The 12,721-nt window shown below is 40.3% G+C and overlaps 1 protein-coding gene across 6 annotated transcripts in view; it reads right to left on the bottom strand.

Moving 5' to 3' along the window:
- CDC42SE2 (CDC42 small effector 2) overlaps window positions 1–12,721 on the bottom strand; it is a 116,507-nt gene extending 103,786 nt beyond the window's left edge. For 3 of the 6 annotated variants that reach the window (XM_072840912.1, XM_072840911.1, XM_072840915.1), the window contains exon 1: window positions 12,568–12,721. The gene's annotated coding sequence lies outside the window, so the exon portion shown is untranslated. Of the gene's footprint in view, window positions 1–12,205; window positions 12,446–12,567 lie in introns of those variants that run through there. The other 3 variants (XM_072840916.1, XM_072840914.1, XM_072840913.1) reach the window with 3 other exon arrangements.

Here is a 12,721-nt window from a genome sequence, read left to right as displayed (position 1 = left end):
AAGTAATAAAAAGTCATGCTTTTATGATCACAGTATTTGCTCAACTGTTACTAAGATCTGACTTCGGTAAAAAAACAGGCAACTTATTCATAGATTTGCCTGGAAAGACATTCAACAAAACATTACCAGTTTGGTTATCTGACGATGAGAGAATTATGGATGTGATTTTTTTCTTTAGCTTACACGTATACTCTGATTCTCTGCATCAAACACGTGTTTAGTGCTTGTGCATGAGAGAGAACAACTTGAGTTAAAGGGTAAGAAATACAGGTGCCATATTTTAATTCAATATCACCAATTCAAATCCACTTATTCAGAGTTTGTGTAATGCTAATGTCACTCAAGAGCTGTCAGTAAATTAACCAAGTTCAATTTTTAAATTAATTTCCTCAAGAAAATCTTAAATAGATTTCCTCAGATGCCTATAAGAAAATAATCTCTTTATTGAATGGGGGGAAGAGGGTGAAAATAGCATGGAATGTGCAGGTGGATCATAAGAGAGACGAGAGAATAACTACTGAAACCTGAGAAATAGAACATTATTTCACTGATTTAGAGATAATGATTCAGAGAAGAAATCAGAGTAGCAGGAAGTAGATAGATAATCAGAGACAGCAAGTAAGCACTCAGAGGTAGACGGGCAAAAGAAGAAAACAAAAAAGTCAGAAAAAAAAGAAAAACTGAACACAGGTGTATTTATGTAAATCATTCTGAAAAGCAAATTTTAAAATAAAAGTTACCGAATAATTTATGACTCAGATTGAATCAGCTCTATTTTCTTTGCCAGGAAAAGAACACCTTACAATGGGCACAGCAACTCAGAAGCAAACCAAAAACACCTTCAAAGGCATCTCAAGATCTTTTGTGCCTGCTCTGAAATGAACTAGTCAAAATAAGATGTACAGTTAAACAATTAAGATACAAACATACAAATAACCAGTTTTTACACAATAAAAGAATCTACAAATCATCATCAGATGTGAAAGGAATGCAACTTTGAAAAACAGAAAAGTACAGCACTGAGGTAAATCACTGACGGAACTGACTACACAGACTAAAATAAATTATCTTCAAACCAAAATAACTAACTCTGCTCGGTTAAACCATAAGAAAAAATGCTTGTCAATATTCAAGCATTTTTTATCCATAAAAACAGCAATTTTGTGAGATTCCATCCAGTGGTCTCCTGATAAATATTTAACAGCTACCTCTCTGAAAAAAAAAAGGCCCTAATTTATAGCTTTTGCAGATTCCCATGTTGTAAATAGTCCTACCATAGCCGGTTTCAAGCTGCCATAATGATGTCACTGAACATGGAGCTGGAAAGATGCACAAGATCATCACCAGCTTCCACACAACACTAGTTCCACCCAAGACTGTTCTAAGGATCATCACAGCAGTTCCTAAATTTTTTCATACTTAAATCAGGCTTTTGACTGAATAATCCCATTTCCTACTCACCCAAGTTAGAAGGAATACATTTTCAACACTTTAAGATGTCAGTATACTAATTAAATTCACTCACAATAAAAAAATAGATGAGATTACTACCTTATTCATTCAACACTTTACTAAACATTTTTTTTAATATTTTATTTATTGATTCATAGACACAGAGAGAAAGAGGCAGAGACACAGGCAGAGAGAGAGGGAGAAGCAGGCTCCATGCAGGGAGCCCGATGTGGGACTCGATCCCAGGTCCCCAGGATCACACCCCATGCTGCAGGCGGCGCCAAATTGCTGCACCACCGGGGCTGCCCACTTTACTAAACACTTACCAGTGGCAGGTATTGTTCTGAGCATTGTTGACAGCAAGGAACAAGAAAAAGGAGTTCCTTGCTCTCATAAAGCTTAATCTATTTTAGGACACGCTTTAAAAAGTTAAAAGCATGGGACTCCCAGGTGGCTCAGCAGTTGGCGTCTGCCTTCGGCCCAGGGCATGATCCTGGAGTTCCGGGATCAAGTCCCACATCAGGCTCCCTACATGGAGCCTACTTCTCTCTCTGCCTATGTCTCTGCCTCTCTCTCTCTCTCTCTCTCTGTCTCTCATGAATAAATAAATATTTTTTTTAAAAGTTAAAAACATTAAGATCTGATAAGTGCTCTAAGGCAAGTGTAACAGTGATGGGAAGGTGCTGTTTTAAAGTGGTGAGGAAATGAGGTGATCTTTAAGCTGAGATCTAAAAGATAAGAGGCCAGCCTTGCAAAGATCTGGGAACCATCATTTCAAACAGAGGAAACAACTAGTATAAAAACCCTAAGGCAAGAACAAGCAAAGCCTATTTGAAAAATTATTTAGTGGCTAAACGCAGTGAGCAAAGGTGAGCTACCCTGGGAAGTTGTCAGGTCCCTATTATATAGACAGAGTGTGAGTGAGTTTGTATTTTTCGGTGAGTACAGTTTGTATTTTATCCTTAGCAGATCGGGAAGAGTAGTTTGATAAATTTGTTGAATGAATGAATGCATATTATAGGGAGAGAGAGAGTATGCATGCATATATGGGGGAGAGAGGTAGAGGGAGGAGAAAGAATCTTAAGCAGACTCCATGCCCAGCACAGAGCCTGCTGCCCAGGGCAGAGGCGGACGCAGAGCTCAATCTCACAACCCTGAGATCATGACCTGAGTTAAAATCAAGACTGGTACGCTAATCTAACTGAGCCACTCAGGTGTCCAGAAATAAGGATTTTATTAATCCAAGATGGGTATTTCTTATGTGAAATGTAACCTATGAGTTCATATAGGCCAATGAGAAATTCTTGACCTTTTTAAATTTTATTTAATTCGGGGGGGGGGGGGCGGGCGGCAGAGACACGGGCAGAAGCAGAAGCAGGCTCCATGCAGGGAGCCCGACGTGGGACTCAATCCCGGGTCTCCAGGATCACACCCCGGGCTGCAGGCAGCGCTAAACCACTGTGCCACTGGGGCTGCCCACAATGAGAAATTCTAATGAAGATTACATAATTACCCTACAAAACAGAACAATTAATTCAAAACTGTAGACAAACACTTGTTAGTATGTCATCCAAAATAATTTTACAAGATACAAAAACTTTTAAAAAACTGTGTCACAGGATCCCTGGGTGGCGCAGCGGTTTGGCGCCTGCCTTTGGCCCAGGGCGCGATCCTGGAGACCCGGGATCAAATCCCACGTCGGGCTCCCGGTGCATGGAGCCTGCTTCTCCCTCTGCCTGTGTCTCTGCCTCTCTCTCTCTCTCTCTCTCTGTGACTATCATAAATAAATAAAAATTTTTAAAAAACCTGTGTCACATTTTAGTAAGAAAATTTTTATATTTTAATTTCCTATTTAATATGAAAGAAAAATATACCACACCTGACTTATAGGTATTATTGCTTAGGAGTTAAAGTATCAAGCATACACAAGTTTATATGACATCTACGTATTACATCTACGTATATGACATATACGTATTACATTACGTATTATAGTATGAACTATAAATACAAACCAACACATACGTACCCATACCTCTATGACCATGAAAATTAAGTCCACCTTTTGGCCATATAAAAGTCCATCAGACAAGTCAATCAAGACAAATTTATTGCATATTACATAAAAATAGGGAAGTCTTTAGATTGGTTTATGGAGAGTAACTTATACCTAATGCATAAAAAGTTATTCAGGAACTTCTAAGCCACCTCTTTTCACTATTTAAAGGATTTTTAAAGGGATGCCTGGGTGGCTCAGTGTTGAGCGTCTGCCTTTGGCTTGGGTTGTGGTCCTGGGGTCCTGGGATTGGTCCCCCATGGGGCTTCCCAAGAGAAGCCTGCTTCTCTGTGTCTCTCATGAATAAAATCTTTTTTGAAAAGGGGAGTTTTAAGTTTATTTTTTTATTTTTCTTAAGATTTTATTTATCCGGGCATCCTTGGATGGCTCAGTGGTTTAGCACCTGCCTTCAGCCCAGGGCGGGATCCTGGAGACCAGGGATCGGGTCACATCGGGCTCCCTGCGTGGAGCCTGCTTCTCCCTTTGCCTGTGTCTCTGCCTCTCTCCCTCTCTCTCTGTGTCTCTCATGCATAAATAAATAAAAATCTTTATTAAAAAAAAGATTTTATCCATTTGAGAGGGAGAGAGAGAGCAAGAGAGCGAGCAAGAGAGAGCGCGCACTAATGCAACAGCAGAAGGGGGAGCTAAGAAGAAAAGGAGAAATAGGCTCCCAGGACCCCAGGATCATAACCACAGTCAAAGGCAATGTTTAACCGACTGAGCCACCCAGGTACCCCTAGAAGTTTTTTTTTAATTAACAGGAAATAAGGCATAACTCAGAAAAAAAGAGTTTAAAAATAAATAAATTTTAGGGGTACATGGCTGGCTCAGTCAGTGGAGCATGTGACTCCTAGTCTCAGGGTTGTGGATTTGAGCCCCACACTGGGTGTAGAGATTCTTAAAAATAAAATCTCCAAAAGTAATTAATTAATTAATTAATTTTTAAAAGGGTTTAAAAAATCTTGTCTCAGCATAATGAAATACTGGAAGCTTGCATTATCATTAATTTCCCTCACACTCCCATTTTCCACCTGAATATTACTTAAACTACAGTTTTAAAAATGCACATATATACATTCAAGTATTTTTCATTTAAGAGCACAAATATGCTTATAAACATTACTCAATAAAATTGTGCACATTAATGTAGCTATCTGCTAGCTTACCACAGAACTACAATAAAACTACTTACAGACCCCCCTTTTCTGAGAGAGCAGTAAATAGGCAGTGCAATACTAAGCACAAAGCATACTAATAAATTTGTGTACACTCAAAATCTTTAAAACTATGACACCTCGGGATCCCTGGGTGGCGCAGCGGTTTGGCGCCTGCCTTTGGCCCAGGGCGCGATCCTGGAGACCCGGGATCGAATCCCACATCGGGCTCCAGGTGCATGGAGCCTGCTTCTCCCTCTGCCTATGTCTCTGCCTCTCTCTCTCTCTCTGTGACTATCATAAATAAATAAAAATTTAAAAAAAAAAAAAAACTATGACACCTCTGCTTGAGCTCTCTGCAAAAAAAATTGAGAAGTGCTAAGAATATAGTCAGATAAAGCGGTTTCTTGTAACATTAACTTTAACAAAAGGAGTTTGGCAATAGAAAAGCAACCAAGTTTTGGCTCTCAATTTCACCTGAACCAATATCCCTGATAAAAGCAAGGTGTAATACAGCCCAACCTGCAGAGCCTAAGCCCATGTAAATCACCAACACTCAGAATTCAAGAAACAGCCCAAAAGAAGTATGGAGCAAGACAAAAATAGTGTAAGTGTTATCACCCTACTTCCAAATCAGGCTTTTCTTTTCTTTATTCCATTTACCTTACCTCTCTGTTCTTTCCTATCTGTCCCTAACCATTTTCCTGTGTATTTTCACTTTCCATACACAAAAATTGATTTGAACATACTTTTTGTCTTTTTATCTAAATATTTTTACTTAATTCTTCTAGTACTACATGATTTTAAAGAGTCAAAATACTTTTAGTTATACAAACATACATAAAAGCTGTTTTCAAAGACATGAATAACAAGATAAGCAGTCACTCATATAACAAATGTGAATACCCATCATGTGCGTAGTATCACTGTTCTGAATACTGGGGATTCTGCAGTGAATAAAAGAAAGCTCTCTCCCTAAGGACACTACAGCAAAACTGTGCTTGGCAGGTTCAAGAAAGTTTAAGGAGATCCATCTGCCTCATGTGGAATAAACCAAGGAGAGAGTAATAGGACACATCATCAGAGAAGAAGGAGGTACAGATGATGGAGGGCCTTTGTAGGCCCTGTTATATTGTGGCTTTTAGTCTAAGGAAAGCCACTGAAGGGTTCTGAACATAGAAGTAGCATAATTAAACTTTCATTTCAAAAGGATCACCCTGACTACTGTCTTGAGAACAGAAACAGCAAAGAGACCAGGAAAGAGACAACTAAAATAAGATAGGCAAGAGACGATGGTTGCTTAGATGGAGTGGCAGGAGTTGAGAATAACTAAGTTATGGCTGTATTTAGTCTTATAGTAGATTTTAAGATAAGTACAGGACATATTTGCATGATACATTATTTTGAATTAGACGTAGGGGTGTGAAAAAGTGAAGTCAAGAATGTCTCCAGGTTTCAGCCACAAAAAACTAAAAAATGAGGTTGACACCTAGTAAGATGAGGGAGATGGAATAAGAACAATCATTGGGGTAAAAGAAAGAAAGATGAAGAGGTTAGTTTTGACTTACGAAATATGGGATGTCTAGTTGGGAATGCTGACTTGGCAGTTGGGTACAAAAGTCTGGAGGTTAGGAAAAAAGATCTAAGCTGAGGATAACATTTTTAGTTTGAACTATATGATAATTCTAGCTGGAGAATAGGATGAGATTACAAAAGACTACATATAAATATAGAAGAGGTTTAAACATAGAGCTCTAGGACACTGCCTTATTTTTTAGGAGTTGGGGGTTACAAAAAAAAAAGAAAAGAAAGAAAGAAACTAAAAGTAAGTAGTAGTGTCCCAGAAGCAAAGGGAAAAAGGTTTCAAAGAGAAGAAAATTATCAACTATGTCAAATGCTGCTGCTTCATCCAAAGGATTAGGACTGAGAACCGACTAGGGAATATATCACCAAGGAGGTCATTAGTAAACTCAACAAGAGTAGAGTGAAAAAGAAAAAAAAAAAAAAAAAAACTGAATGTTACGGATCCAAAGAGATATGGAGCACTGATGACCACAAATAACTTTCAGAAAATAGTAGTTAAAAGAAAAATGTGTTGGGAGAGGTATGTTTGTTTTAAAGATGGGAGATATTCAGCACATCTCTACACTGGTAAGAATGATCCTGTAGAAATGGGGAACAGTGATGACACAGCTCACTGGAAGCCAGGAGCCTGGGATGAATCCTGAGGCAATGCCATGTCCTTGACAAGGAGAAGAGTATAGAACCAGGGGCAAGAATGGAACCCATGGTCATAGCAAAATAGAAAATGCAGAGAGTGTGGGTACAGATGCAAAGAGAGATGAAAAAGTTTTCTTCTGATTGCTTTCGTTTTTAATACACAGGAAGCAAAGTCATCAGATGAAAATGCAAAAAGGTGAAGTTTTAAGGAGAGATATAGGGTGATGGGCATTAAGGGGGGGCACATGATTAGATGAGCACTGGGTTTTATATATTGGCAAACTGAGGTTAAATAAAATATGTATTTAAAAATGGAGAGATGTAAAATAGTAATTTAGGAGAGTGGGAGAGTAATTCAACTAGGGAAATATATACTAAGATTACAAAACTGGGGCAACTGGCTGGCTTGCTCAGGGGAAGATGCGATTCATAATCTTGGGTTCCTGAGTTTGAGCACCATTTTGGATGTAGAGATTAATTTAAAAAAATACAATCTTTAAGATTACAGAACTGGGGATAGTACGAAAAACCCTCCTGAATTTACAGGGAGAACAGATCAGTATCGGTGTTTTTTGGTTTTTTTCCTCAGGCCACAATCAACTGCCACATATCGGCTAGACTAGATGGAGAACTGGAGGTGGGGGAGGCAGATGGCCAGCTGAGTACAGTGAAGAAGTGCTACAGGGAATTGAGGGTGTACGCAGGTAAAATTTCAAACAGTGGACCATGGATTCAAAGCATGAACGTGGAGGAAGGAGGGCTTGGGGCAGGTCCCAGACACAGAATTACTGTTTAAGTGGCATAATTAACAGAAGGAGCTGGAAAGGTACAATGAGGAGGTTCTGGTGGAATGCATGAAACTGCGAGGTATGAAATAACCTTAGCAAAGGGCAGATCTGGTTAAAAAGTTATAGAACTATTATAAAGACAAGTAAAACCTTTCCTTGGGCGTTGTGAGGCTGCAGTTGAAGGAAACTGAAAGGTGAAGGGACTGTAATAGAAGAATTATATCACAAGAATTGTAGCTGGGAGGTTCCCACACATGGAATTTCCAAGAAAACCATTTCTAGCACTTCTGGAGAAAGTCCACTTTTGAACAACCTGCCTGATTCAGAAAGCACCAATGCCAGAGCGAAACAGGATGAGTCACATTAAAATCATACCTTTCTCACCCCAATTCTATTCCCCACTGAGGTGGACCCTGGACAAGATGAATCTGGACAGCAGTGAAGAAGAGGAGCTGGTAAAACAACACACACCTACCAGGACTCTTGCTCCAAAGCAGGCTTCTAGGGCTCAAGAAGCTCTGAGCTAGAAAGAGAAGTTCTAAATTGTCTAAGAGTTTTAACACTGAATGTGATCCTGAGCTATGCCTTCTACTGACTAAAATAACACTATCATTGACAAGTAAGCACAAGAATTTTTATTACCTAAAACTAACTAGAAAAGCAACCTGATCTTCCTAAAAGCTCATCCAGAGCAGGGAAATACTCAACCTACAGGAATGGTTTGAAGGTACAGAGAGAGTTGTTTCCTGCTTAAGCTTTATGAAGTCCCATCCATTGCACATACCAGTTCCACAAATACGGGTTCCCACCACAAAAAAGTGCAAAATATACACAATGCAGAATGTACAAAAAATTCATTTTTGCTTTATTAAGCAAAAAGTGAAAGTGTATTACCAAGCTAAATGGAACAAAATATGTTTTACTAAAAGATGTTTACAATAATTCAAAGATTTAACAAGAAATCTTAACATGAATTTCTAATTGGGTAAGCTATAAAATGGAAATATCGGTGATCATCATTTAGTCATTTTCAAAAACACCTAAATTTAACATGGAGTTACCTAATGCTTTCTAGGAAAAAAAGAGGGAGTTTGTTTTACTATAATCCATTTTGACTAAAACACATTTGCAGGTATTTTGTGTTGTCATGATAAAGACAACTTATTACCAAGTCTTTTGGCTTTCAGTTCAGAAACTCCCTTTGGATGGATTCCCACAACTCTTTCAGCTAAATCCTGCTCTGTTCATGATTTGTCAGTATTATAGAAAAGTTCAAGTATTCTTAAGCTTTGAAGTGAGGTAGCAGGATGCGTAAAGTTAATTATTAATAAGCTAAATTCCAAGTTTTTCCACGTGGTATGGAAGAAAAATCAAGATAAATTCCCTCACCTAACTAAGTATTAAGGATAAGCACACACACTCAGTTCTTCTCAAGAATACACAGGGAACCCATAATGTTCCTCTCAAAAGCACTACTAACATTTTCAATAAAATATTAAAATATTTCATGAGAACTGAGATTAAGAACACTGTAACAGATGAAAACTAACATGCATTTCCAATTGTGAGAAAAAACCTTAATATAAAGCATTAACAAAAGTACGCCAGACTCCTAAAGCAGATGAAAACCTCAATACTTCCAAAAAATGACACCTAGGACATAAAAATGTAATAGCAACCTGTCCTAGGGAATAAATGTGAGAAATTATTTGCAAATTGATACTCTCTAACAACCTATACAAACAAGAGCACAGCTGCAATGCTTTTTAAGGGCATCATTCTTTTTTTTTTTTTTTTAAGATTTTATTTATTTATTCATGATAGACATAGAGAGAGAGAGAGGCAGAGACACAGGCAGAGGGAGAAGCAGGCTCCTTGCCGGAAGCCCCACAGGGGACTCGATCCTGGAACTCCAGGATCACACCCCAGGCCAAAGGCAGGCGCTGAACCGCTGAGCCACACAGGGATCCCCAAGGGCATCATTCTTAATCCCTTCATTAACCACATCTGATAAAGAAAACACTTCGTAAAACATTCTCAAGGGTCTTTAAAAAAAAAATTTTTTTTAACAAACTACCTACTCCCATCGTTTAACACACACATAAACCCCGAGGAAAAAAGCATCAACATTTCAAATACTCCAACAATTATAAAATGGAATGATCCTGGAATTTATTTAGACTCAAAGCATTATAAACTACTCCAAAGGAGAATTAATACTTCTAAAACACAGTATTTTTTAAGGTACAAAAACCTAACCATGGGTTCTTATTTCTTGAAAAAAATTTAACACGTCTCAATGCTGTTGACAGTCACGAACTCTGGTGACAAAATACACCAAGCATTTTTTACTCAACATATCACAGCTTGCTGACACTATTCTTTAAACATCGCTATTAACACCTACTATATTAGGTTTCTCATCAGCCCAGACTACCAGCAGTATATTGTCAAAGTAACTCTTCCTATAAGAAATATACATTTTTAAATACATCTACCATTAAAATTTAAGGGATTATTTTCCATATTACTCCCAAGCACAACAACCACAAAAAGCAAGCAGCCAATCTAAAAATCTGAAAGTTCTAACTGAAAGTACTTATTATCTTCAACAATGTATAAGGTGTTAACAAGTTAAAAAGGTTCACTGAAACTGAAATGCCATTTATGAAAAAGTTAATTTACATTATTTTGTAATGATCATAAAATGACATTGGAACCTTCTAATGAGGCCAAATAAAACAAGCACTTAAAAAAAAAAAATCCTATGTGTATAAAGACAAAAGCAGGCAATGCAACCTTATGGTCAGAACTACTACAAACCACATTCTCTTTTTACTAAGCAGAGTTCCATCACAGTCGCAATACTAGTGGGGAAAGTCCAAATACGGAACCACAAATTATTACTAGTAGTCCTTCCCTTTTCAGCATGATCAAGTCAATATCATATTTACCTGTAAACAGTGACTAAAAGGTTAAAATAAAGCATCCAAATAGGTGGTTTATTTAAAACATTTGTTTTAAGGAATCCAGTGTTTCTCCTTGGGCATTTTTTTTTAAATAGAAAATGTTGTATAACAAAGATTATTTACAGGAAACAACCACAAATATATTACTCTTCAATAAATACAGTACCAAAATCATCCACTATGGAAGGAGGAAACAAAAAAATAGTTGTTAAACCTCTCCCTCCCTTCATTTTAAAATGTAGACTGATTTTACTAAAACCAGCAAAATGCAACCCAATCATCTCAGCCCTATGTAGTTATTTACTAACCTTTAAATAGACTTATGGATCTGCACTTCCTGCAGTCCACCTGCCAGCTTTCCCAACTTTAAGTCTACAGTGGGGGGTGTAAGTAAGACAGTCCTTACTTGCAACATCGATAATGAGGAAAGAACTTCACGCTCAGGTTAAAGCGATAATTGTGGGTTTTGTTTGCTTCTAGAAACTCAGCAACCAACACAGGTGCCAGTCCATAATGGGTGCTTAATGAATACCGGTTGAATAAACGGTAGAGTTTAATTAGTACATCAGTTTTCTTTTCCCCCTAACTTTAGACACCTCTAGCTCAAAAAAGCAAATGAAGACCAGGCCACCATGGTCCGCCAAAAGCACACTGCCTGCTTTATTCACAATGAAATAGACTTTGGCAGTCTCAGAAGAACAAAACACAATCCAAGCACCTCTTCTTTAGTTCCTCAGTCTTTCACAAGAAATCAGAAATAACACTTAATTTCAAATAACAGAAAATGTCTACCTCCTCTTCCTCAAAATGAAAAATCCCACATTTCAACTACGTTTTCTACACTCCCAACACTGAGCACAGCTGATCATCAACACCATGTATACGTGTGTGTGTGTGTGTGTGTGTGTACAGTGGGTGAAAACAAGCATATAAACAGTAACTACATGTTGTTTCTGAACGCTTCTTCCTGGAGTCCAGAAGGTTTGTGTCTACGTTTTCCTACCTGTGAAATCAGTTCTGTGGTTTCAGGATCCGTTGGTTCATTCATTCAAATGTTTTACTGAGCACCTACGGTAAGCCCGGCTCTCTAACAACATGTGTCAATTCTGGAAACTGAACATCGTCACACCCAGTCCCCGTACAAAAAGCTTATCCTTTAAAATCATAGCCACTAAAAAGAAATCCCAATGTTGTTTCAAGTACACACGAAGTCAGCCCATCGGGGCTTTTCGGCTCTGAAGGCGGCATCGGCGAGCCGCTACCTACCACACCCGTTACCCCCCCCCCCCCCGCCAAAAAAAAAAAAGAAAAAGAAAATCACAACCGAAGCGGCAAGCGCGGGGTAAGACAACCTGTACGAGTCGCACGGGCTCCTGCGAGGAGGTGGTCAGCCAGGCTTTCTGTCCGCGGCCCAGGGAGAAGCGCGGCGAGACCCGCTGCACGCCTCGGGCGACAGTCCCGACTCGGAGGCAGGGGTCCAGCGCCCCCACCTCACCTCACCCCACCCCGAAACCCTCACCCTGGAAAACCCCGGCTCTCTCCGCCCGCCCTCCGCGCCCCCCAGACCTGCGAAGTTGGGGGGAGCGGGGGGGTCTCTTCATGTCCATTTTACTGCAAGCTGGCCGTTGGCTCCCTCAGCCGCCCGCCCGTCCACGATTTTGAACTGAGCGTGTAAACCGGGTCTCGGAAGGACTGGGCAGAAAAACCCCGAGGGCAGGGTCCGCAGGAAGACCTCGCCCAGACCTGAAAAATGGAGCCGCAGGCTCAGCCCACAGCCCGCAGCCCGCAGCGCGCGGGGGGCAGGGCCCGGCCGCGCTTCCCCAGCGAGCCGGCGGCGGCGGCGGGGGTTCGAGGCTGCGGGCCCCCGCCCAGGAGGCCGCGAGGGAGGGGGGGCGGCGCGCGACCCAGGCCGGCGCCCCTGCACTCACCCGCGCCTTTGTCTCGGCCGCCGCTCCAGCCGCAGCCTCTCCCGGTGCCGGCTCCGCGGCTCCTGCCGCCCCCACGCCCGCAGCTGCGCTCCCCGGCGCGCTCGCCGCTTCCTGGCCCCTCCCTCCCCTGCCCAGGCTCGCGCGCGGGCGGAGC

This window comes from Canis lupus, chromosome 10 (genome assembly GCF_048164855.1).
Source record: "Canis lupus baileyi chromosome 10, mCanLup2.hap1, whole genome shotgun sequence".
Taxonomy (NCBI): domain Eukaryota; kingdom Metazoa; phylum Chordata; class Mammalia; order Carnivora; family Canidae; genus Canis; species Canis lupus.
Note: the sequence above shows the minus strand (reverse complement) of the source record. Positions and strands in the feature narration are given on the sequence as shown.